This window comes from Protopterus annectens, chromosome 12.part0, assembly GCF_019279795.1.
Source record: "Protopterus annectens isolate FY-2018-M chromosome 12.part0, PAN1.0, whole genome shotgun sequence".
Taxonomy (NCBI): domain Eukaryota; kingdom Metazoa; phylum Chordata; order Ceratodontiformes; family Protopteridae; genus Protopterus; species Protopterus annectens.
In genome coordinates this window covers 920,584,880-920,611,572 of record NC_056746.1, presented here as the reverse complement: position 1 = coordinate 920,611,572, position 26,693 = coordinate 920,584,880, and positions in this window count along the sequence as shown.

Genomic DNA, 26,693 nt, shown 5'->3' with positions numbered 1-26,693 from the left:
TATGCAAGCTGTGTTTAAGGTATACTATGTAACATGTAAACATCTGTGAAGATTCCTGTCAGGGATACTCCCCATTATTTGGAACTACATCCCTGATTACATTATACAAGACCCCTCACTAACACTCCAGGGAATCCTTGCAGAGTGGGTGGGGAACAGTGATTACACCCCAGGGATCCTGCAATTGGCTCTGCTCCACAGAGGGACAGTTAGTTAATCGATGGGGTGGCGACAGCAGACATGTTTTGCCTATGCTTATGAGTGGCCTCAGCAGTTGGGCATGTACCTACCTATGTATCTATGAACCTCTACATACAGTATGGGCACATGCTGATAGCTTAATTTACTGTTCAGGTATTGACTTACCTTGTGCCAATGGTGGTTGTGTGTACAATAGTTGAGGGCTATCTATGTAGGATGCACACAGTAGACCACCTATACATGACAATTTACAGGTGGTCGTGTGTGTGTGCCATCCATGTTTGCTGTGTGTGCAGGTGGAGAAGGGTGTCAGTCCATGAGTGCCTACACTGTCAGTGTGTGTGCTCTCCGTTCCCTCTTTGCCAAGGCATGGGCATACTGGGCAAGCCTCCGTCTGCCTACTGGGGCTAGCACAGGGTGTTCATGGTATGAGTCCCTCTGTGCCTGTGAGTCCCTTGGCAATGGTGGTGGGCTGTGAGGGCCTTCACCATTCTGTCCCTGCTGCAGCTGTTTCCACAGGATCATATTGTGTAGCATGGCACATACTATGAAGATGTGGGCACACATTCCTGGAGAGTACTGCAAGGCTCCACCAGATATGTCCAAGCAATGGAACCGTGATTTCAGCATCCGAAAAATGCACTCTATGATGATTCTGGTTTCTGTGTGTGCCTCATTATAGCGTTCTTGCGTGGCTGTGTGTGCATTTCTGATTGGAGTCATCATCCATGGTTCCAGTGCATAGCCAGTATCCCCCACCTGGTGGCCATATGAGATGTCCCCCCTGGCAAATACCTGATACAGCTGTGAGGCATGCCAGATGTGGGAGTTGTGATAGCTTCCAGGGCTGCCAGCACACACATCCATGATAATGCCCTGGGCATTCCACACAACCTGGCAGTTGATGGAGGGGAATCCCTTGCGGTTTATGTAGCGCCTCCCCTGCTCATCGGGTGGTGACTTGATGTGTATGTGCGTGCAGTCTATTGCACCCAGTACCTCCGGGTAGTCTGCCACATGGTGGAAGAGACGTATATTGCTGGCCAAATCCTCCTGTGTTCGAGGGAAGTATATGTGCTCATTGGCATGTGGTAACATGGCATCCAGGAACTGGTGGAGAACCCTGGATGCTGATGCCTGTGAGATCCCCATGATATCCCCAGTTGGCCTTTGGAAGGTACCTGTGGCTAGTATTCTCAAGCTTACACATACCTTCATGTCCACTGGGATGTGTTCCCCTCTGTTACTTCTGGCTCTGAGGCATGGCCATCACAGCTCAAAAAGTTGCTGTATGATGTCCATGTCCACCCTGTAATGCTCTACTTTCTCCAGATCATGTAGCCCCTGGTAGGTTACCCTGTGTCTAAACACTCTTCTCCTTCTCCTGTGCCTGAGATTGGTTGTCAGCATCATCCACCACACCGCCGTCAGTCTCCAACACATGCTGGTGAATCAAAGCTATGACGGCCCCTAACATGTACATATTAAAAGTTCCCTATCTGTATACACCAATGGTGCAGAGTGTCTGGGAATACACAAGTGTGTGTGTGGGGCTTTCACACCTTATACTATTGTGCAATGGATGATGCTGGTGTAATTGGGTGTGTTTGTCTTATACCAGCTGCAGGGTATCTTAATTATTGGTTTTACAGCAGCTACTGCTATTTTGGGGCCTTTGGTGTTGACTTACGCTTGGCTGCCATGATTCATCTATTACCCTTACTTCAATTTTCAACCTGATCCCCCTCCCATTATCAGGCATGCATCCAGCTGCCGGCTTTCTTGTTTTGTACTTTCACAACCCAGGATTGTGTTGTGAAATGTGTTATGTAGCTGATCTACTGCAAGTTTGCTTTGTTCTGCTGTGACAGTTCTATTTTCTTTCCTGTTCTGCAGGTAGCTGCTAGCAGCCTTGTTAGCTTTTGTCTATGGCCCACTGTAAGTTTCTAGGTGTCAATTACTCATTTGTACTCCAGTTATCATGCTGCAGCATTTCCTTAATGTCTTCCCGTATCCATCCTGTTTCAGCTGTGGTGCACGCCACTCACAGCCATTTACCGAGTTTCGTGTGCATTTTCATCCATGTTCGCATGAACGTTTGGTTACCTTGTGTGCTCTCAGCTAAGCAAAGCTATGGCTACTTCCACACCCCTATCCTGTGGCTTTGCTTAGCAACAGGCAACACAGACTAGCAATGATCCAATGTGCTTACAGCTACGGTGGCGAGCCCCTCTCTTGATGTCATGTTTACTTCCAGGCCACTCCTCGGTGTTGTACTGCTATGCCATGTGGTACATCCATATGCCGGCGGGGTGTTTGCGATTCAGTATTACTTGACTCATTTGCATGGCATTGACTGCTAATTCCTAGTTACCACACAGAACACTGCCACAGACCCTTAGCAACCCTTGTGCCATGGTTGTGGTGTAGCATGTGTGCTATTGACTATTATGGAGATATCATGAATTGTGTTACATTGCAGTTTTATGACATCTAAATATATTTTCCTTGTGATCCCATTTGTGCACAGATGCATTGCGGTTTTACTTTGCGTTAGTGTGGCCATGACATTAAATGTTATTTTTTATATGTTGTGCATATTGTTTTATGCCATTGGCTAATATATTAACATTATCATATGTAAGTTTGGTCTGCTTTCATGGCTCCGATTTTATGTTTGACAAAATGTAAAACATTTTTTTTTTTTTGGTTTACATTTCTACATGCTTACGCTATGCCTGCACCATTTCATAAATCGCTATATACCTTCATTTGCATGCTACACTGCTGCGCATGGGGTAATTAGCATACATGCACCAGGAGCTGCACAACTCTGGCGTATGCTGGTAGTGCACGTGGAAACAGCTCGTACCTGAATCGCTCAGTGGCCATATTTGGCACTAGATCGCTGACGCTACTCCGGTGCCTGGCGCAGGCTTCATTAATCCCAGGGCATGTTTGGGCACAGACTATTATTTTGCATTGACCAAAGCCATTCAAAGCATAACCAGTGTTGTTCGAAGTAACTCAGAATGTGAAAAGTGTTTGCAGAGTGTGTGCTTTATTATGGTACAATTATTTCAAAGAGTTTGCTGTGTGCAAAGCACAGTTATATTGCAAAGTGAAGTCAAAGTACAGCCATTTCGAAAAGTTTCTTGTGCTGTGTATATTTATTCGCAGAGTACCACCATTTCAAAATGTTTCTTGCACTGTACATAGTTATTTCACAAAGTACAGCCATTTTGAAAGGTTCTTGTGCTGTGTGCGGTTTATTTGCAAAGTGCATTCATCTCATAATGTTTCTTACTCTGAGCTTTTTCTGCCATGTACAGTTTATTCGCAAAGTACTGTCATTTCAAAGTATTTCTTACACTGATAAGGAATGGTTTCACAAAGTACAGTGATTTCAAAGTGTTCTTGTGCTATGGAGACTTATTTGGCAAAGTGCAGTTATTTCAAAGTGTTTGCTGTGCCACTAGGCATAATCACAAGTACTGGCACAAAGTTCTGGCATATATATATTTATGTGTGTGTGTGTATGTTCATACATAATTTCAAGCACCTTAACTACTGTGCGTTGATACGGGAGAGGCATTTTGCAGACCAGGTCCCCTTGTGTTTGATCATAATGTAGCAGAGAATTGGAGAGTATTCAAGCAGGAATACGATATTTTCATATAAGCAGCTTTTTCTGACAAAGATACACATACTAGGGCATTCATTATCTTAACTTAGCTGGGTCAGAAGCCATTGAAATACAGTGTTTATTTGTGTATGCACCAGAAGCATATGCAGGAGAGGGGGAAAACTGTAATATTGTGGTATCAACTGAATCAAGAGAGGATCCTGAGTCCTTAAAATGTAAATTTAGAGAAATGTGCAACCCCCAGACAAATGTTACATTAGAGAGACACTTATTTTATACAAGAGACCAAAAGCAGGTGAAACATTTGCAGCTTATATTACTGACTTGAGAAATAAAGCTAAAATATGCAGATGTGGTGACTTGAAAGATGAGATAATAGAGGACAGGCTTGTGTGGTGTTAATAGTGCTGCAGTGAGAAAGCTTTTGCTTTGTGACAGTGATTTAATGTTAAGCAAAGCCATAGAGAGTTGTCAAATCCATGAACTCACAGAAAGACACACAAATATGATTGCAAGTGATAAAAGCATGATTTCAGCGGCCTCCAGTGCAAATGTAGACAGCATGCAACACATGGCAAGCAAAAACAAGCCTAAGCACATGGTAGCTGCAACCCTTGTGGGTTCCCCTGGGAAAGACTGTAGCTTTCTAGCAAGTTCCAAGACTAGCTCAGTAAAAAGAGAGTGTTCAGTACAGTATAAGGGTGAGTCAGCAAAAACCCAAGTCAATTCTTATTGTTAACTGTCGTAATTGTGGAGCCAATCATGAGTCTAAAAGAGAGAAGTGGTTAGCATTTGGTCAGCAATGCCACAAGAGTAAAAGATGGAACCATTTTCAAAAGTTTTGTAAATCAAGCAAGCCTCATTCAGTTATTAAGAAAGGTCACTTAAAAAAGCAAGTTAATCATGTGGAAAGCTGCAACCCTACTTTCTATTTATATGGTGTATTAGTGGTCAGTGAAAAGGTTAATGCAGTAGATTTATTGGCAAAGAATGAAATGTTTTATACTGTCCTGCTCAATGGTAAACCCATGGAGCTCAAAGTGGACACTGGTTCAAAATGTAATGTAATGTCAGCAGAAGCGTTTGCTAAAGTGAGGGTTGGTGAACAACTTAATTTGGTCAATTGTATGAAGCTTGTAGCTTATGGAGGTGAAGAGATTCAAACCGAAGGCTCAGTACTGATTTCATGCTATTTGGCTGGGAACAGTTACAGCTTGCAATTTTATATAGCCTGAAGACCTATGCAGTCATTATTAGCTCTTAGAGACAGTTTGAGAATGAAACTGCTTTCTTTTACCAAAGAAGTTCATCATGTAAGCACATGTCCCAGTTCCAGCTTTACTGATGCTATTTTCTCAGAGTATGCTGATGTGTTTGACAACAAGTTAGGCAAACTTCCAGTTGTGTACTCCATGAAAGTAGACCCAGAGGTCAGTCCAGTGGTCAGACCAGCAAGGAGAGTTCCAATAGCTATGCAGGACAAAGTCAAGGTCTAGTTAGACAAAATGGTGCAGCAATGTGTGATTTGTCCAGTCACAGAACCAACTAAGTAGGTATCTTTCATGGTAGCTGCTCATAAGAAAAATTCAAATGAAATTAGAATATGCATTGAACCAAGATACTTGTACAAGGCTTTAAAAAGACCTCATCATCCTATGCGTACAGTCAAGAAGATTGCTGCCGTTATACCAAATGCCACTGTTTTTTTGTCTTAAATGCAAAGAGTTCATTTTAGCAAGTAATGCTTGATTGCAAATCTTCACTACTGACTACATTCAGTACCCCATTTGGTAGATACATATTCCTCAGGATGCCTTTTGGAATAAATTTTGCCAGTGAAGTCTTTCAGTGTGCAATGGAGCAATTTTTTTCAGGCTACCCGTATGCAATAATAGTTGATGATTTACTATTTAGAGGTAATGGTGAAGCAGAGCATGACAGAAACCTCAAGAAAGTTCTGGACAGAGTGTGCGAAGTGAATTTAAAGCTCAATCCTCTGAAATGCAAATTCAGACTACCAGAAGTTACTTATGTAGGTCATTTATTTACCAGTACAGGCTTATGACCAGATCCTTCTAAACAAGCTGCCATTCTTGAGATGCCAGCTCTAGACAATGTCCAAGCCTTAACACATTTTCTTGGTATGGTTAACTATTTAGGCAAATTTATCCCTGACTTCAGTGAGTTATCAGCACCTTTAAGATAGCTGGCATGCAAAAATGTTGTATGGTCATGGTTAAAACAACACCAGAGAGCATTTGATAAGCTCAAACAGCTAATTGCTAACCATCCTACATTAAGATACTATGATGTCCACAAACCAGTAGTTCTTTCCGGTGATGTTTCAAAGTTCAGTCTTGGTGCAGCTTCCTTCAAGGAGGCAGACCTGTTGCCTATGCATCTAGAACGCTTATCCAAACTGAGATGCAGTATGCTCAAATTGAGAAGGAACTTTTGGTAATTGCGTTCACATGTTTGAAGTTCCATAGTTCCATGATTATATTTATGGCCGCGCTATCCAGGTAGAAACTGACCATCAACCTCTAGTCACTATTTTCAAGAAGCCTTTGCATTCTGCTCCAGCAAGATTACAAAGAATGATGCTCAAATTGCAAAAGTACAATTTCAAAATGGTCTATACAAAGGGTAAACTTCTTTATCTGGCTGATACCTTATCCAGATCGCCCAGGAATACCACAGAATAGCTTGATCCGGAGAATTTTGACTTTGATGTGATGGAAGTGCATCATTTTTCTACCATGAGACTTGATGAGCTGAAAGATAATATAAAGACTGATCCAATTTTGCAAAAGCTCAACCACTTCATCAATGTAGGATGGCTGTCACAGCTATCCTGTGTACCACCAGAAGTACAGCATTGTTTCCATATAGAGATGAGATGCTGATGGCAGATAGTATAATTTTCAAAGGTCCAAAAGTTATTGTTCTTACTTCCTTACAGCATGAATACATTCAGATTTTGCATCGTGGCCACCTAGGTTCCAATTCTACCAAAAGAAGGATGTGAGGACTAGTATTTTGGCCTTCTTTAGCAAAAGACATTGATAAAGTGTTTTCTTCTTGTTCAGTGTGGAACAGTACTAAGCTGCATTTGCAAAAAGAGCCACTTCAGCTAAGCCAAATTCCTGAACTACCTTGGTCAACAGTAGCAACTGACATTTACTGTTGGTAGACTCTTATTTGAACTGGTTTGAGATTGATTTGCTACCTAACCTAACATCCAGTGCTGTTATTACTAAGATGAAACATCATTTTTCAGTCCATGGTAGTCCACACAAAGTTATTTATGACAACAATTCTCAGTTTACCAGTCAATTGTTTCAGAGAATTGCTAAAGAGTGGGACTTTATCCATGTTACTAGCAGTCCTGAATATCCACAGTCAAACAGCCTTGCTGAACATGCAGTACAGGGTGCAAAGCAATTACTAGACAGGTCAACGCATGACAATACCGATATCTTCTTAAATTTACTCAATTTCAGAAATATACCCCATGACAATCTATTTGGCGTGCCTGCTCAGCGACTTCTATCTAGGCAAACCAGAACAAGCTTGCCTATCATTTCTAATTTGTTGGTGCCTAATGCTAAAGACAACAGAGCAATGAAAGCCCAACTTTTTAAGAAGTGTTCTTCTCAGAAGTCCAGCTATGATAAAATGAGCAGATGTCTTCATCCATTAAAAGAAATAGAGACAGTGAAGATGCAAGTGGCAAAAGGCTTTGATCAAATTGGTCAAGTGAGAGGTATATGTGCTGAGTCGAGATCCTACTTAGTGGAATCTGAGGGTATAGAATACAGGAAAAACTACAGACATCATTTTCCTGTATCAGAAATTATATTGCAGCATTGTGCTTGTGATACAAACTCTAGATCTCAGAGCAACCCTGACAATGTTCATACCGAAGAACATGTCACAATATCCATTCCCATTCCTGATGATGGTCCAGATGTCTCCAAAGTTGAACATTCCTAGAAGATAGTCCCCATTGTTAGATCCAATTCTAACTTTTATGTTACAAGATTTGGTCATATTTCTAGACCTAGTGTAAAATACACAGCAACCTGGACATGATTGTTTTATATGTATCTAATTTTGTATGATTGCATGTCAAATAATTAGTTCTGTATAACTGCATGTCAAAAGATCATTTCTGTAAATTGCATGTCATTGAATATTGTCATTTCATATAGGGACTATTTCTCAAAGAGAGAGGATGTAGATCAGAGCATCTGTATGTGTCTTTAAGAAGCATTTCCAGATGTAGCACTTGCATATAAATAGTGAGCACATGCAGGCAACAGTGCCATTTTGAGAGAACAGCTAGAGTGTTAGCATGTATGAGAGTGGAAGTCAGTCAGTTTATAAGTTTATTTAAGTTTAAGTTACAAAGCCTCATTTCTGATGTGTTTGTGTGTAATAAAGCCGCTTGAACTGAACCCATGAATGTTCGTCTGTTTTATCCTGACTAGACGAGCAACAGTGACTATCTGTGATGTCTTTTCTGGGTGTATTGTAGTGCACCCCCGAATGTGTCCAGACATCTGAATCTTTCTTTCAACATGCTGAATGCACACTCAGTGCTGTTTCATGTCATGGTGTGTACTCTCTTGTGTGCATCCTTAGCAGAGGTTGATGGGACTCCATATGGTGTCATTAGCCAAGGCTCCAGAGAATAACCACAGTCACCGGTTTTCAGGGGGATGAGAAGGCATATTTGTTCATCTTGCTTCCTCTTGCAATGTCTTGCTACTGCTTAGTGTACAGTGATGATCATGTACTTACCTAGTAGGACCCCCTTCAATTATTTCACCATGCTGAAAAGCAGACCTCAGGGCACTTTTTTTCCAGATTGCTGCATCATTCACACTACCAGGGTGTATTGTCATGATGTTAGTAATGAGGCCATCTCTCACACATAAGGCAAAAATGCAATGCATGGGGGATTGCTGTAACATGAATCAACCAGATGAAAACATATGTTCATTTCTGCAGAGCACTAATGACAACCAGTATACATCAGCGATGGCACATGCATCGTGGCATGGGATATGCCAAAATAAGCATATATGTGTGTGTGTAAGCAGATAGGTAGATATGGGAAGGCACCCATGGGAAGTACATGACAGCAAGAAGATAACAAAGGTAAATATGTTAACATAGCTGCATGTTGTACTGGGGGAGATGTGCAGTACCATATTAATATGCCACAAGTAACTCTGTACATATAATGAGACATACCCGTGTATACAGGTATGACAGACAACAATGAAACGTGTAATGTGTCAAATAATGCTAGAATAATAAGATAATATCCTGATGATTGTGAAAAATGCTTGCTGTGTATCAACTACCAAGATATGCAAGCATGGATGCACAGTGATTGTCACACAGTGCAGTGCATGTGTCAATATTTGAAATAATATATAAGAATGACAAATGCGTACAACATAACACAACATGAAGGCAGTCACTTAAGTTAGATAAATGAGCAAAAAAAAGCATGTAGTGTCATACATTTGAGGAACCATTTATAAATGTAGTAGTCAGTGGTCAGCACAGCAGTTATCATTCCCACAGGGTTAGAATGACACAGCACAACACACATTGGATCAAGTGGCACTGTTACTCTAACACAGTGTAGGGCACCCATGCTGATGGCTCACACAACAGTCTTGGCTGCCCGGCCACATCTGGAAACACTTGCCCACAGTGCTGTACTGAGGAGCTGGTTGTGGTGACACTAAATGTTTGGGACATTGTGTGAGTAGGAGAAGTATTGTGATTTGTCTGTCCAAATGTGACTGCTTGATTCTGAATCGGTCAGCCAACAGCAAATTTGCATGCACATTGCAATACAGACAATGATGTAAAAGGGCCATGTGTGGGTCTACTGAGAGGGGGTCTGCCTTTCCAAACTGGAAGTAAACTGCTCATTAGGGTCAAGGCATGTAACACCAGGTTAGTACTATGGCACTGCTCTAACACCACTATAACAAGGCTTTCAACAGAGCATGCAACAGATACCATGCTGTTATGTTGTTTGGTAAATGCTGCCATGACCTCTTCATGTCTGCACTCCTGACCTTCATATAAGTCAAGTAGGTGGTGTGTTACAAGATCAGTGGTATGGACAACTGCATATAGATCAGTGCCAAGATTTCGCTGTGAACATTCATGCACCTGTAACAGTAACTATACATCCTCTGTCATGCATCTATACACATCAGCTATGCTCCCATATGTAGTCCAATGGGCAACATCAGTCCATTGTTGAGAATATTCCTATCGCTACCAGACTCAGTATCAGACAATAGGTCACAGTCATCATCATGTCCAATATCTGATGCCCCTACATCATCAGAATAGCCGACTATACTATCCTCCTCATCAGAGGCCCTACCATGACACACCTGACTGTTCCCTTATGGAATAGACAATGAATCTAGTGCAGTGTCTCGTGTGCCAATGGCTATACTAACAGAGTGAGACAAATCACAGAATCAGTGTATGGGCTACTAAAGGAGGCAGGAAGTGGACATGCTGCAAATAGAAGCAGATAAGAGATGCCTTTTACATTTACAGAAGTCATATGAGGCAGGATATGACAGACATTGTTAGACAAGTATCTAATTACAATGAATAATTATGATGATATGGACTTACTGGGTCAGCATGGCTCGGGTGGTGCAGGGGCCCTATAGAACAGAGATACGCCATCTCAGTCACATATCAAACATATATGAAAGACACTGTGAAAACAAATATACATGATGATATATCTGGCATGTATCCTCTGACTCTACCACTGGTGGTGAGGGTTGAAATTCCACTTTCATGTAAAAAGAAACACGTAAATAAGTTAATAGTAAGTACATACAGTACAGGCACCACATAGCATTGACAATGGTGTATAACACACAGCATACCACATATATAGACATAAAGTATAGGTGATGATGTTCTGCAGATTGCATTTAACCTAGGCAAGTGAACAAGACCACATTAGTCATGAAGGTCACAGTTGTACATAACACTATTGCACTATAGCAACTACATGAACGCCCTTACCAGATCTGTCCTCCCTGGTTGGGGGAATGTATTATCCAATGTAAAGTAGAACCTGTAGGTTAAAGGTGAACACAAACAACATGTGAGTATGCACCTCAGTCATAACAGGCAGGCAGAGGCAACAAAGGCTAGTGATCACACTAACAGACTGAGGAAACACATACGAGATGTGTGTCTGTATTGGCCTGATGGTTTTGTGTCTTTGCAAGGGAACAAGTCAACATTAATTATAAAGGTCACAGTTCTATTTAACAGTATTGCACTATAGCAACCATATGAACTGCCATACCAGGTCTGTCCTCCCCGACTGGGGAATGTAGCATCAGACGTGAAGTGGAACCTGTAAGTTAAAATGGAACACAAACAGCATGTGAGTATATGCATCAGTCATAACAGCAGGCAGAGGCAGGCAAAGGCTAGTGATCACACTACCAGACTACAGAGATATATACCTGATGTGTTTCTTTTGTGGCCTGATGTTAATGGGCCTATGCAAGGGAAAAACAGAGCATTAGACATGGTGTTAGCATTGCTATCTACACATTGTTTAGGTAATATAACATGCTGTAAGACCTAGCATGTCTGTCCACATCTGGAATGTTCTTCTGTACATGATGTAGTCCTGCTGCTGTGACATTCATTAAAAAAAGTAAGATGTGAGAATAAATGCCATAGGATCATAGCAGGTTACTAGGCTATCATTTCAAGTCTAGCTGTTTCATGCCAATGTACTACCATAGATACTCTGGTCAATACATAGGATTGTATTTAGTAATGACTGCCCCTGTCCAGGAGGGTTGTGAGCATTATACTCGGTATGAATTTATGGTGCCCCATCCACTCCTCCAGGTTCCTTTAGAACAGTGTCATAGAGGTGCTCTGTTTCACATGAATTGGCAACCTATCCCAAAGATGCAGCCATCACTGGGAGACAAATCTGTCCCTCCAGCACATCCTATTCAAGTAACAGGCTATATAGGCAACTGGATTATGTTGTTATGTTTACGAATGGAGGATATATCTGTATATCCAGGAACACCTGCCTCAATACCTCCCTTGGGTGTACAACACTCTTGGCAAATGTTTGGTGGCATGCCATGGATATCAATTTCTCATCCATGGCAGGCAATGGTGGCCCACCTCCAGTGACATTTCTCTTCCTCTCCTAGTGGTGGAGTGTGTTGGCTGCATGGAGTATCATGTCAGAGGAATGGAGATGGCAGTTCTCACTGAAGAGGTTATCTTCACCTACATTGTTAACCATGTTTGCTATGTCCCTCCACATTTGCTGTCTTCAGACAGCAACACCTTTCCATCCAACCAAATCTTGGCCATGATGCTACAGAGCCTCAATAATTAAGTCATTTTCCCTTGAGGAAGAATGATCATGCTTATTATGGCTTGCATATGAAAAAAGGGTGATATGCACACACCATATGTTATGCAGAGTTTGCACTTATTGACAGATCAACCTTTAAAGCATATGGCAGTGTAATGCTCCTCATATACAGTGCACTGCTATGCAAAACAATCAGTGTCAATTTTATTACCATCTTAAGCATAAGGAACTTATAAGACACGTATCAATTGCTGATCATATCTCATAATCACAGCTCCATACATGTCCACATATCTTAGGATGTGTCATATATGCAGAGGAAGAATTAGAACCCAGGTCAGTAGACATTTTGACAAGTAACAGCCGATCACATAATCTTTGCAACACCACTTTACTGGTACTACAGTAGTGTTATTACAGTTACATGCACAGCCAATTACACCTAAGTCTGCATCAGCCATGTGGAATAAGTCACAGATATCAATGTAGCCAATGACAAAGATCAGCACAAATGTGTTATTTATATATCAAATAACATATGTATCTGTACGTGTTAAAAAAAAAAAGGTAGAACAAGAACATCTTATGAAAATGAACAGTTCAGCAGATATGACTAGATGTAAAAACAGCAAACAAGTTACATGCTAAGCCATGCTGAGGCTCCTGCAATCCCATTGAATGGTGTAACAGCTTCCACTGTAGGAATAAACATCAGTGACTATCCACAGATCATACTTTGACTGCATAATTTGCAGACACAGCCATAAATTGTTGTTATCTGCAAACAGTACTAAAATATACAAGTACAACTGTATTACTAATGGATATAGGTATCCAGATTTCACTGGGGCTGGTTTGCTTGTAGCCATATACCTGCACATGGAGAAAAGCTCCCTGATAATGGTAGATTTGTATACATATGGATGCATATTGGGAAAGGCTACCCCCATCCTTTTTGTAACTGATTTATTGATCTGCAGAGACTTTCCCAAACAAAAAATGCACAAAATATGTGTTAGAAATTTTACACAGGACATTATGAACATAGTAGAGTAATAATGAACAATGTAGTTTATAGGTTCATAGTTAGTACTAGGCTAACTGTCCTTCTAGACCATTTTAAGCCTAGCCAGTTACCCCATGTGAGAATCAAACCCTGCACCTTTTGTTTGTAAGGTAAACACATTAATCATTATGCCAACCTCCCACAAATATCCCCTGCCAAGTCTCAAATACGGGACCTTGTCAGCTACAGCATAGCGCACTAGGCCACATACCTCTGTGTAAAAGTGGAATACAAGCAGTTGACCTCATGATAGCTTATCTTTTTGAGAAGTGTAGGGAGGCAGTAAAACCAAACATTGAGGTTAGCTCAATAGAAACAGACATTAAGTACCATTTGCATCATGCATATTTAATGAGGTTCATTAGTATATGATGTTTTGGAATCACATCAGCAAACATCTGCATAGGTTCTCAAATTACAGAGCATTAACCAACAGCTGAGTGTAAATGCATAGTTCTCCAAGCAAATGCTCAAAAGTTCTCATTCTATGTAGATATGTTGCATATGTGCCAGATGCCCACCAATAGATGGCTGCCAGTCAATGTTCATAGAGTCAAAGGTTCATAGGTAAATACTAGGCAAGCTGCCCTTGTGGGACATTTTAAGCTTAGCCAGTTTCCCTTTCTGTGCTCAAAATAACTTATCCCCATTTGGTTATAGATTGATCTGCCTCATCCCAATGTCAATAATTATGTATTACCTTAATGAGAATAACTGATATCACACCATAGATCATTTGAAGGGACCTATGCATGGGATAAAGCATTTAGGAATTGCACCTTTCTATTAATAGCACAGGAGGCAGTCCTGGGTAAATTTTCTATTTTCCAGCCATAGATCTAAGTTGTGCCTGAATATGGAAAGAGACAAACTCTTCTTTGCCATCTATTCCTGTGGTCCATTGTCTGTTTTTGTCTGATCCAACATGCGGCTTGTCTGATCCAGTTGGACCTCGATGCCTTTTAGCATATCATTGGATCTGAGAGCTCTGACTCCATCCCTACCCACAGTTCCCCTCTCCTAGAGTCCTGCCTACAAATTTTCCAAGCGTTTTAAGAAAATGTCTACCAGCAGGAGGCTGTGGTATGTCTGAGCACCCAAATGGATTGATGAGGAAACTCTCCAGATGCTGGCTGGCTGAGTGACATGGGCAGAGAATGTGGGCACACCAGAGAAACTTTGCCCAGACTGATATGGAACTGGATTGAGAGGGAGGTCCTATGATGTACCAGAATCCACAGGACAGGCATATAGTTCCAGCATCGATATGGCAATTTTCACAGTATGAACTAGGATGACCTTCAGAACAGGACTGCAGAGATTCAACACCAGCCGCTGTATGACTACAGTAAGTTCCATAATCCTCACCTTAACACCTGGTAATTACTGTCATCATTGACTGAACATATGTGGTGAGATGAAGTACGGTCTATAGATATTCCATATAAATATATACATGCATTAATATCAGTAGTGTAATTGTAATTAAAAAACACTGTTATATTTAAATATTGATGGCTGTTTAACTGTGCATACTGAATTTATCCACAAACTAGCTGGGCCAGAGAAGCAAGTGTGCAAGATATTTAAGTAACAGCATGCAAAGTGCTGTGATGTCCATTTGCTCAACTAGTTGAGCAATGTAAATGAAGGATGAGTTGAAATACCACTAATTCATTGATGTGCAGAACATTTAACAAGGATAAAGTGTTTTAACTTTCTTCACATAATGTGAGTGCATGGTTGTGTATTAACTTATGAAGTAATCTATACACACTTCATTTTAAAGTGCCTTAACACCTACATTGCACAGACTGCTGCTGACTACATATTTTGTCATGATCTGCAATTCTTCAAGAATTTACCATACAAAGTGCTTTCTTAACACTGATGGATGTGTAAGTCCCTTGCAATGATCATAGAAAGATAATTTATGTAAGCTTTGTCTCAGATGTTCGGTAATAACTATCCACGTGCAGTACTTATTGAAAGAGTTAGAAAAGTGTAATATCAATGCAGGGCAACATGCATTTGATATGATTTGAGTGTTGTAAATGCACTTGATCTACAGCAAATATGGAGATGTAATCCTTAGAGTGTGGTCTAACTGATGGTTTAGCATTGTAGGTGGTGTCACTAACTGCCTTCCTACCTGATTTGTGTTTTTAGGTTTGAGTTCCACCCCAGTCCTTTAATTCCAGTCATGGTCAGTTTGTTGTTGGTTAAACACCGAAACATGTTTGTTACTCATAACCTATGTAAGGTAACGTCTGTGTTGTAATACATGATTATTTTATGTGACAGATGATGCATTTCTTAATTATCTGCAGTATTTTGAGAGAATTCCATATCATTTTCGTACTTAGAATGGATATCCTTGTCATTCCATTGCAACTTCTGTTGAAAATAAAATGTGTATGCTCAGCAGTAAATGTTAATAAATATTTGCATAAATTAATTTTTGTGAGTGTTAGAAATATATGTAAACATTGCAGGGGACTGTGCATTCCATGTGAGAAAATGTTGCAATCACACTTGATTTACAGTAAAACATAGATATGTAGTGCCTTCAATGTGGTATAGCTAGGTAATGTAAAGGACTGCATTTTACCTTCTTTTGTGTTTGTGGGCATACCTCTCAACCGTACCTTATTCCTTGGTATTTACTGTTTTTGAGGGCAAAATAATGGGGTGCCATGAATTCCCGAGTGGCCTCTTTAATTTTTTTGATTATTTTTTGTGTGTTACAAGTTCAACTTTAAATTTATAGATGACCAACACACATCACCAGTGTGCCTGTTGGGCAGCTGTGCAAATGCCACAGGTCAGAATGAGAAACTGCTAACAGGCCCATGGGGATGATGGTTCATTATTTGTATGCAGCAGCTATGCCAATGCCGCAGGTCAGGATGAGAAACTGCTAACAAGCCCATGTGCAAATGCCACAAATCAGGATGAGAGACTGCTAACAGGCTCATGTGCAAATGCTACAGGTCAGGATGAGAAACTGCTAACAGGCCCATGGTGGTTCATTATTTGTAAGCAGCAGCTCAAGGTGTGTGCGTGTGTGTGTGTGTGTGTGTGTGTGTGTGTGTGTGTGTGTGTGTGTGTGTGTGTGTGTAAATATCTCAGGTAAGTAAACCTGGTGGTTAGTGTTACTTGAGCTCAAACCCTGTACCTTAGGTACAAGGAGCAAGAGCCTGAATTCCCTACCCATACCACCACTTGTGATTCCTTGTGATTCAATGACTGGAATGCTTGGCTCATACATTTGGTCTGTTCCTCTTAAAATTTGTGGTTTTCTAGCAAATCAATGAGACCTGAGTTCACTAAATGATAGCCATTTAAGTTGCAGTCTTCCTGTCTTTCAGGAAACTCATGGTAACATAAAACATCTTATTCTAGCAACTTTCCAAGATTACACACACAATGATTTAAATGTGTCCATGTTTTTGGGCCTTTGCCCCCCCCAATACATTTTGGCTGTTTCCAGATTTCTTGGGCTGCAACGTTAAGAGATATAGTTGAGTGTCGAGTGGATTTTACAAGGAGCTGAGAGCTTCAGGGGAAGAAAAGTTTAGTGCTGCTTATGCCAACTCTATTAGTGTTGTTAGCAGCACAACAGGTAGAATACTTGCTTCTGATGCAGAATATTGTGGGTTCTACTCCCACAGTATGTAAATGGATTGCTGATACTATACTGTGTTTACTTTTAAAGGGGGTGGATGCTGCAGTCCTGAGAATGTCCTCTTTGGCGGAGATACCTAGTAACTATAAACCTATTATCAGTTTGCCATCCATTCCCTATTGTAATATTACTAGCTGATCATTTTTTTATGTAACACAGGCAATTTATTCCTCATGGGCAACAGGCACTTTATAAAACAATGAAATATAAAGTTGTTTGCTAGCAGCAACCTCTTCATTAGTTATAGATCTGTTTAATGTGGAATTATTTAGACGACTTTTACTTCTGCAGAGTTTGTGCATATTTACTGATTCTGGTGGACTGTAGAAGTTTTTAGTAGACGTTTATGATGGAAATGTTCTGAATTGGGCAGTTTTGTCAGTATTGGTTTATGCATTTTGTTTCATTGCTTACTAGAAAAATGTTCAAAACAAATTTAAAATGCACTGTAACAAGTGTGCTGTATTATACAAGGAATATAATTTAATACAACAAGGAAGGTGTATCAAAGAACACATGTATGTTTCATGTGCAAAGGGGAATATGATTTGAAAACAGTCCAAGGTAATCTTTATCTACCTCTGGCCAGATGCATTTTCATTGACTGTGGGTTTCAAGGGCACAGAAATTTTAATGCTAAGTCTATTTTCATTGTGAGACTGTATTGCTTTGTTTAGCAGATGTTTATTAGTGTTTGTGCTATAAAATGTAAAATAAAAGTTTTAAATGAAATTCAAATAATCATTGTAGAAGTAAAGCAGTATGCACATTACATGTTGCCTACCATTAAATGCCTACTTGTACCACAAAACCGTCATACTGTAAGTCAACAAAAACAAAATCCTAAGGTTCATCATCTTCTCCCTTCCCAGTGAAAATCATTGCTACACATTAAAAAAAAGGTTACCGTTTACTATAGGGTCTGGGGCCATATTTTGGTTGTCTGTTCTTCAGCTTGCATTTAAATGATGGTATCCCACAATTCCATTGGAGTAGGTGGGGTTACATAATTATGTATGCAAATGTTTATGCTAATCACAGTACAGATTTGTACCTATTTTTCATGGCCTTTGACCAGATTTTTGATGTTTCCAGGTTGAGAGTTTTGTTTGAGGGTTTAAAGCTTACATCAGACATTTAATTCTTGTAATATGCAGCTATGTGTTTTCTAGATGTTTCGACATGTTTCTTTACTTGCTATTTATGTAAGGTAATCTTCTGTGTTGGATTACCTTATCCACTTACTGAGCAAATATCATCATTTTCATTCATGTCCACAATTTTTAGGCCACTGTCTGTTGCACAAAACAGCTCAGCATATGCCAATTAGTTTTACTACATGCCAGAAATCTGTATAGTCATACATATCCCTGTCACATATGCATCAATATACATATGTATATCTATACATATGTGAATCTCTCTCTCTGTATGCATATGTATATACATATGAGTAGAGATATACATAGAATTGTCATTAGTTTTGCATACATATACATTTCTCTAACTATATATATATATATATATATATATATATATGGGTCTATATTATATAAGCGAACACAGTGAATTGCAAATGCTATATATTCGACCCACAATCCCCGAAAACCCAAAATGTTGAACACACAGATCATTTTCCCAGGGAAAAAAATTGCTGATCCTTAAAAAAAATCAAAACATTGAATAAGTGGAGGGGCTTCACCCCCCACACCCCCTACTTAAATATACCAACTCTGAGATCACACCACAGTGGAGGAAATGGCAAAGTTCCGAAAATGGCCCAGTTATTTTCCATAGAAAAAAACTCACTGTTCCGTGCTTTCAGTATTTTGCCATTTCATGTAATGACATTTGACTAAACAGCATTCGCAAATCATTGCGTTCGCTAAAATAATAGGAACCCATACATATATATATATATATATATATATATATATATATATATATATATATATGCATATACGTATTCATATAGAGCTATGTTATCACAAAATTATGCAGATGCACATACATTTGTGCATTTTGTGTATGTTTATATTTGATTTTCATCATCTCTTTGTATATATGTCAAGAAATCATACTTTTTAAACAGCTACATCTATGATTGCATTAATATTTATTTGTGTATACAATTGTCCACTTGTGCAGCATTTGTCCTTTATGTGCTGCATGCCATGTGAAAACAATTACAATTTGCATTTGTTATAGGGGAACATATACTAACATTGTTAAGATCATCCTCCAATACTTTATGTGCATACTGCACTTCTTCTTCTTCTTCTTTCAGCTTTTTCCCAGTTAGGGGTCGCCACAGAGGATCACCTTTCTCCTCCTGACTGGCAGTGGAGTTTTTATGGTGTAGAGTTGCCAGCCCGCCACCCAACCTTCCACAGAAGGCACGCACACACACACACACACACACACACACACACACACACACACACACACACACACACACACACACACACACACACACACACACACAAAATCACTCACACCTAGGGCCAATTTGGAGTGTCCAATCCACCTACAGCATGTCTTTGGGATGTGGGAGGAAACTGGAGCACCCAGAGGAAACCCACGTGACCACAGGGAGGACATGCAGACTCCGCACAGAAGGCACCCCAGCTGAGGATCGAATCAGAGAACCTCTTGCTGTGAACATGTTTAATATCAATGTAAAATGTGCACAATAATAATCACATCATTCCACTGATTTAACATGTCTCACTAAATGGGCATGCCTTCGTTGAAGGTTGGACATCGAATTGGCACCTTGGCACCATAAAAATCTACTGCCAATCATCAGCGGACCGGAGTTCCACTGTGGCGACCCCTAACCGGGAAAAGCTAGAAGAAAAACAACAACACATCTTATCCAAAGGTCAAATTGTGTATCATTACATGATTTCTTTATTTATTGACATTTTATTACTGGGGAAAGTCTGACTGGGCAGGATCCCATTTTCACTGGAGTCATGGGGGAAAAAGCAATAAACATTTTAAGAACAATAATTATACAGTCTTTAAAAATAATAACAAAAAACAACTACAGTCTAAATAATTATACAAGATTAGACATAATATGAAAACATTGGTTAACAATACATACAAGTTATATGACCATGACTGAATAGTTAGAGAAAAGTTAGTCTTTTCATAGAGAAAGTAAAGGTAATTTAGTATAATACAAACAGGATTGTAATACAAAGTGAGAGAAAAGCGGGCTTATTGTATATTTAGAAAGAAAGTCAGGGAATAGAAATTAACAGAGGTAAGGAAGGGAGAGTAAGGAGGTGTGATGTATGAATAGGTATTTGTTAACATTTATCCTGGTGTTGAGCAAAAATAGAGACAGCTTTTGGCTAGGAAATCATTCAGAATAGTTTTGAAGGATGTGAGGGAGGGAGTGTATTGATTTGACGGATACAGTTAAGGAGTGCTAGGCATTAGCAACAAGGTGCAAGTACAGACAATGCCCAGTAGATATGATAGGTTTGTTGTCAGACTGGAGTTTTTGGTCACTGGAACATAATGACTGACTGGGAGCACAGTTATGTTAAATATTTAGTGCTTGACAAGTAGATGGATTCTGGATAATTTTATAGGTGGTAAGAAGCTGTGTATATGTTAGTTGATGGGATAGTTCATTTAAGCTTTTTAGTGCTATACAGTAGTAGATTCTGAAAGAGGTATTTGCTGCAAATTTACCAACTTTGTTATGCGTTGTTCAAGTTTTGATTTTTGTGATGCCTGAAAGTGAGGATGGGAGCACCACAAAGAAGTGTTGGGAGGAGATAAGTAGTGGCAAGTGTAGCTTTAGTTGCATCCCTAGTTTTTAATGAGTTTTTCTTATGTGATTTTGTACATGCAGGTTGAATTTAAGTTTATCATCCACTATCATCTCTAATAATTTACTATGAGAAGTGAGTTTAGTGGTTGTATTTTCATGGGAGAGGTAATTTTGGGGAAAAAAAAAGTAGCAGTTTTTGTTTTTTTATGGTTGAGCTTGAGTTGTGAGTTACAAAGCCATATTTTAGCTGCTGCTAAAGCTTCCCGAGTAATTTTTTAGAGGTGTACCATGTTGTCAGAAGTACAAATGACTGTTTAGCCATCTGCAAACATTATTAGAGAGGCCTGTTGTGTGGATGTGTGGAGGGTGTTGGTGAAAATGTTAAAGAAGAAGGGATTAAGGAAAGAACCTTGTGGTACACAGATGGTGACTGGGAGGTATGAAGAAACAGTGGAGTGCCATTTTGCTGACTGACGCCTATTGGATAGGTAACTTTTGAACCATAAAAGGGTGGGCTTAAGGAGACCTAATGAGGACATCTGAAGTAGAAGTTTGCTGTGACAAACTATTTTGAAGGCTTTAGACAAGTCTAGAAATAAGGAGGAGACTAGTTTGCCATTATCTCTAGCTTTATTGACAGTGTCTATATTGGTTAGAATTGCAGTTTTAGTGCTATGGGAAGGATGGAAGCTATGTTGTGTGAGGATAGGAGTTCTTCCAACAGGAGATAGTTTAGTAATTGCTTTGAATACATTTTTCAAGTATTTTGGAGAGGAGGATAAGATTGCCATAGGTCTAAAGTTATTAATGTCTGTTGAATTTCCTCCTTTGTGCAAGGGATGATATGGGACTTTTTCCAGAGAGAGGGAATGTGAGATTCCTGGGTTTACCTACTTATAAGGATTAAGACAGGAAAGGCAGTGTTAATGGCTGCTAATTTAAGGTAGTTTCTTGAAAGATCATTAGCTGAAGCAGAGCATGTTTGTGTCTGTACAAGAGTAGTTTTATATATGATGTGGCCACAGGTTTGAAGGTGAAAGTGAATGTGATGATTAGTGGCTGCTGGGCAGGTTTAGGATTAATTATTGGGGAATCCCTTGGCAAGAGCTGTCTGACACAGTTAGCACTCTATCAATGTACTACACACATGTCCTTATACTCAAATGTTTTTATTTTGATGAAATAACACAATAATTTAATATATTTATAACATTCAATAACTATTTACAGTGTTTACATTCAGCCTGACAAAAAGGATTCAGATAAAAACATTTGTAGTTAAATAATAAGTTAATATATAAACTATGATAGTTAGGAAGAGTTTGGTTCCATCTTTAGGGTAGCAATCAAATTCAAAACTTTCCTATACAAACTATTAACCAATGGCTTAGGAAAAGTTCTTAACTCTTTAGTTCTTTTCTCCATTAGTATGCATTTCTTCAGTGATTATAGGAATTCCTCCATTGTGGGTGCTACATTAGAGTTCCATCTTCTAGTTATACATTTTCTGGTTATTGCTAACATTGTCCACAACAAATACAGGTAATCTTTCTTCATACTATTACTATTAACAACATTCAATAACATTAAAGACTTTTGTCAAAACAATATATCAGTATAGATAGATTGAAGAAATTTGTTAATCTCATTCCAATATGGTTTAATATTAGTACAGTCATAGAAAATATGAGACCAGTCAGCATTAGTGGACAGATGATATCTCCAACATAACTTGCTGTTTGGGGGAGTTCATTTTTGAGAGTTTCTCATGTGTCAAAAAGGATCTGTGTAGAAATTTCCAATGAAAAATCCTCCAGAATTGTGAGTAAGAAGTTAGTTTAACTAAAAATAAAATGTTTGTTTTATTTTCCATTGATAACACACATGTCTTTATGACTGTGTTCACTTGAATACATACATGGACAGTTCTTGAAATAAGCAAATGTGCTACATTACACATTCTAAGGTTAATAACATTCCACACACACACCATTCTAATGCCATTCTGTTGAGACTACATCAACATGGACATTATATGTACATATTTTACACACATTAGTGTGTCATTTTTGTTTTCAGTGTGCCTGTTTACATATATAACATTTTGCTGTATTTGACCAGATCGTGACATTGGTGTGTCAGGAAGTCCCACTGGCAATCTTCCCTTGTGTGATGTTTAATGGTAATTTGTGTGCGATGTAGCAAATAGTTTTCTTCTAATGTTATAATGTATGTCTTTGGTATTAACATTTGTATAGCCCGTCATATGCTAGGTTGTGTTAATGACATGGATTGACATTCCACAATGCCATTGGGAATTCCATGATGCTATCATTTGAATGGAGCAAGTAGTAGATAACAGTATTGTGTGACCTACTGATTAAGGCAAACACCACTGCCTATAACTTATATTCTGATATGTGTTCTCCTTGGCTGTGTATTACACATGTTAACATACGTGTCCGATTTTCATTATGTTTACTATGGCTGCATTGTTTTCTGTGGCTGTATAGTTGTATGCCCCTAACATTGCAAACACAAAAGTCATGCATTATAATGCTATAGAATTAATAATTTTACCACAGGTGGTATGTCATAGTTACATAACTACCATAATCAAAACCTCTGCAAGGACGGCAGGTGCTCAGGCTCAAAAAACCAAAATACATATGAACAAAACGCCAGCACTCAACTGGAGCATACATATTTTTAATGTGCAAAAACACAGAAAACAGACCGGTTTTGGCCCAATGGCCTTTTTCAGTGTGAAACCCAATCAGTAAAAACATCACATTATATATCAAATTAAATAAAAAAAGAAAAATCTTGGATTGTGAAATTTGGAGGATTGTTTTCACCTGGCCTTAATGAACACTTATAATAATTGTTCAATTTAGGTTCAACCATTTACTGGAAAACCAAAAACTTTACTAGAGGCAGACCAAAAATATGAGACAAAAATCTGGATATTCTGCAAAAATCTGAAAAGTTGAGCGGTATGTGTTCTGTTGCTATCACTTTCAGTGAGTGTGCCACCTGTCGTCTTATGTTAGCATGGTAGCATGTATGGGTATGTGATATTCAGCCTTACTTTTGTCATGTACCTGTTGCACATTACTGTGTTGTTTGTGTCATTTATTAATACCCATCAGTGATGCACACTGCACACATGTCAGATGCTGGCCTTTGCTCCATGTACCTTGCAAGGGGCTCCCATTCCATGGTGAGTTGGGGACACATACATGTGCAATATTTTTCTTGGATATGTTTGTCCCGTTTTTTTCTGTGCAGCTTTTTCATATATGCATTTACTTACTGCTGTGGACCTATATTGTCCATTTCTCCTCCCCCTTACAGTTTTGGCCTATATGTTTCACATATGCATAGCATATGTATATGTGCATTTTCACCTTTGTGTAACATATGTTCATTCTCCAGCCATTTGTATACTTTCTGCATAGCTATAGATGCACAGACTTACATTCCTTAATTTGTATTGTTCATATATTACATAGTAATGTAGCTATATCAGCATGTGGTTTCTGCATGACACTTTCACATTTCATGTCATTGGTGTGGATATGTGTGATGAGTCTTCTGTATGTTTGGCTTGTGTGATATCATTTCATGTCACACATCTACATTACATACCTGAAGACCATCTGTGTTGCCTCTGGTGTGAAATGTCTTCTTCAACGTCAGGATCATATTTCTCCTGTCCTTGTGGTGTGTATACTAATTGCATTACACTTTTGCTGCTGTAGTGCTGCTTGGTACTACGCTTAGTTGTTTGCCTCTACTGCATGCAGAGTTGGAAGTTCTAATCTGACCTCAGCTTTTCTGCTCCTACATTTCCTTGGATGGATTTGAGCAGCCTTGCTGTTGCTTGGCTTATGTTAGCACTACCAACAGCCAAGTGGTTGATGGTGTTAGATATCCATTGTGAACTGTAAGTGAATTAATCCCCATTTCACATTCTCTGTTGCTCACCTACTAATCCATCCTTTTGGTATGACTGTCCCACAGTTTACAACATCTCAGCACTGCTTTGTGCACTGGTACATAATGCATTATTGAGGTGCACCATGGCTGATATGCACCCCTGTCACGTTTGTCATCTTTCCTTAATCCCTTCTATCCAGACCATATGTGTGCTGTCTGTGCACCTCACCTACCCTTTATGTATATTACTAACCTTTGTCTGTCATGCCTTGTGATACTTGTTATATATTTGGACCCACACTTTTCCCCACCTCCTCTTTCTGTGTTTTTTCCATACCTTCTATTCTCCAAAAGACAAAAAAATGGGGCCTGTTCTTAACAAAAAATGTATACATGCCCTTCTGACTCTCCCTCTGATGTTCCTGTTCCATCATCCCTCTTGTGTGCCCGTCTTCTTCATCCTCACCCCACATCGGCTTCTATAACCCTGTTCTTGTGTGTGTGTGTGTGTGTGTGTGTGTGTGTGTGTGTGTGTGTGTGTGTGTCTGTGTGTGTCTGTGTGTGTGTGTGTGTGTGTGTGTGTGTGTGTGTGTGTGTGTGTGTGTGTGTGTGTGTTTTATTTGTATCATTGACACATGTCCTGCACCTATTGTTAGCTATTGTTAGCACTGATGATGTGGCTGTGGATGCCACTTCACCATAATAAATATTTTTTTTAATTAGATTTTGCAGATTACATCAGATTCCACAAATTAAAATGGATGTGTATATGTATGTCAGCATTTTGCGACAATATCCGCAGCATATTGCAAATATTTGTCATTTTGCAGGACTATTGCTGGTGCACATTTGTCTTCAGCCAATGTTTTCCACATATTACTGATATATTCCATTGTGCTTATCTACCTTCCACAAGTGTACATTGCTAATGCAAACATACATATGAGTTGAATGTAGTTGCACTGACATCGCTGGTTATTTGTTGACTTTGCAATGAGCTGAGTTATGCTCATTAGACTGGGGCACATCTGCATATTACTTGACCTGCCACAAATGTTGCACAGAACTGGGTGCAATCTGTTAAATTCTGCAAAGATTATGGAATACTGATCAATGTTAGTATCAGCTGTTTTGAATTATACATGTATTTTCTTCTTAAGATACAATTCAAAATTGAAAAAGTACATAGTTCTTCTGTGGTGCTCTTTCTTGTTTCTTTCCTACCTCAGACATGAATTTTCTAATAAACCAAATAATTCAAAAGCTACTTCACAGAAGTCCTCAGTCCTCAAATGTATTAATGCTCTTATATTTTTATACTAAATCTTAAAAGTAAAATTGTATTGTCCAAAACATATCTATTTAAACAAAAGTCATTTTTTGTTTTAATTCACACAGCAGGCTTCGTAGTTTTGAACTGTTTACTTAGTCTAAAAAAGACCAAGTACTGAAACGTGGTGGCTGAAACAATCACTGTCACTGTTCAACGAATCAAAGGTAACACATCCTTTTCACAGCAGCAAAATGCAAAAACGAAGTATTCTCCATCCATATAAAGAGTCACAAATCTTTTAAATAACAGGAACGTTCTTTATTGACATGCAGTAAGCGCTTTCACCCAGACGGCTTCATCAGACTGTAACAGCATGTAGAATCAACAGTCATATATACCCAAATCAATTAACATCATAATTAAATCATTTAAGTAATTATGCAATTTAGTTAAAAACGCAGTCATTTAAAATACAAGCATAAAATATTAAAAATAAGTCATAGGTACCAAAATGCATGTTCTGAACTAATAATGTTTAAAACATCACCTTTTATGTTTAACAGATAATTTTCTTCTCTTTAATATTGGTTGTAAACTGACCTTGTCATTCAATCCAGGGGTAGAGTCTGCTCTACATCTCACAATCCACCTGA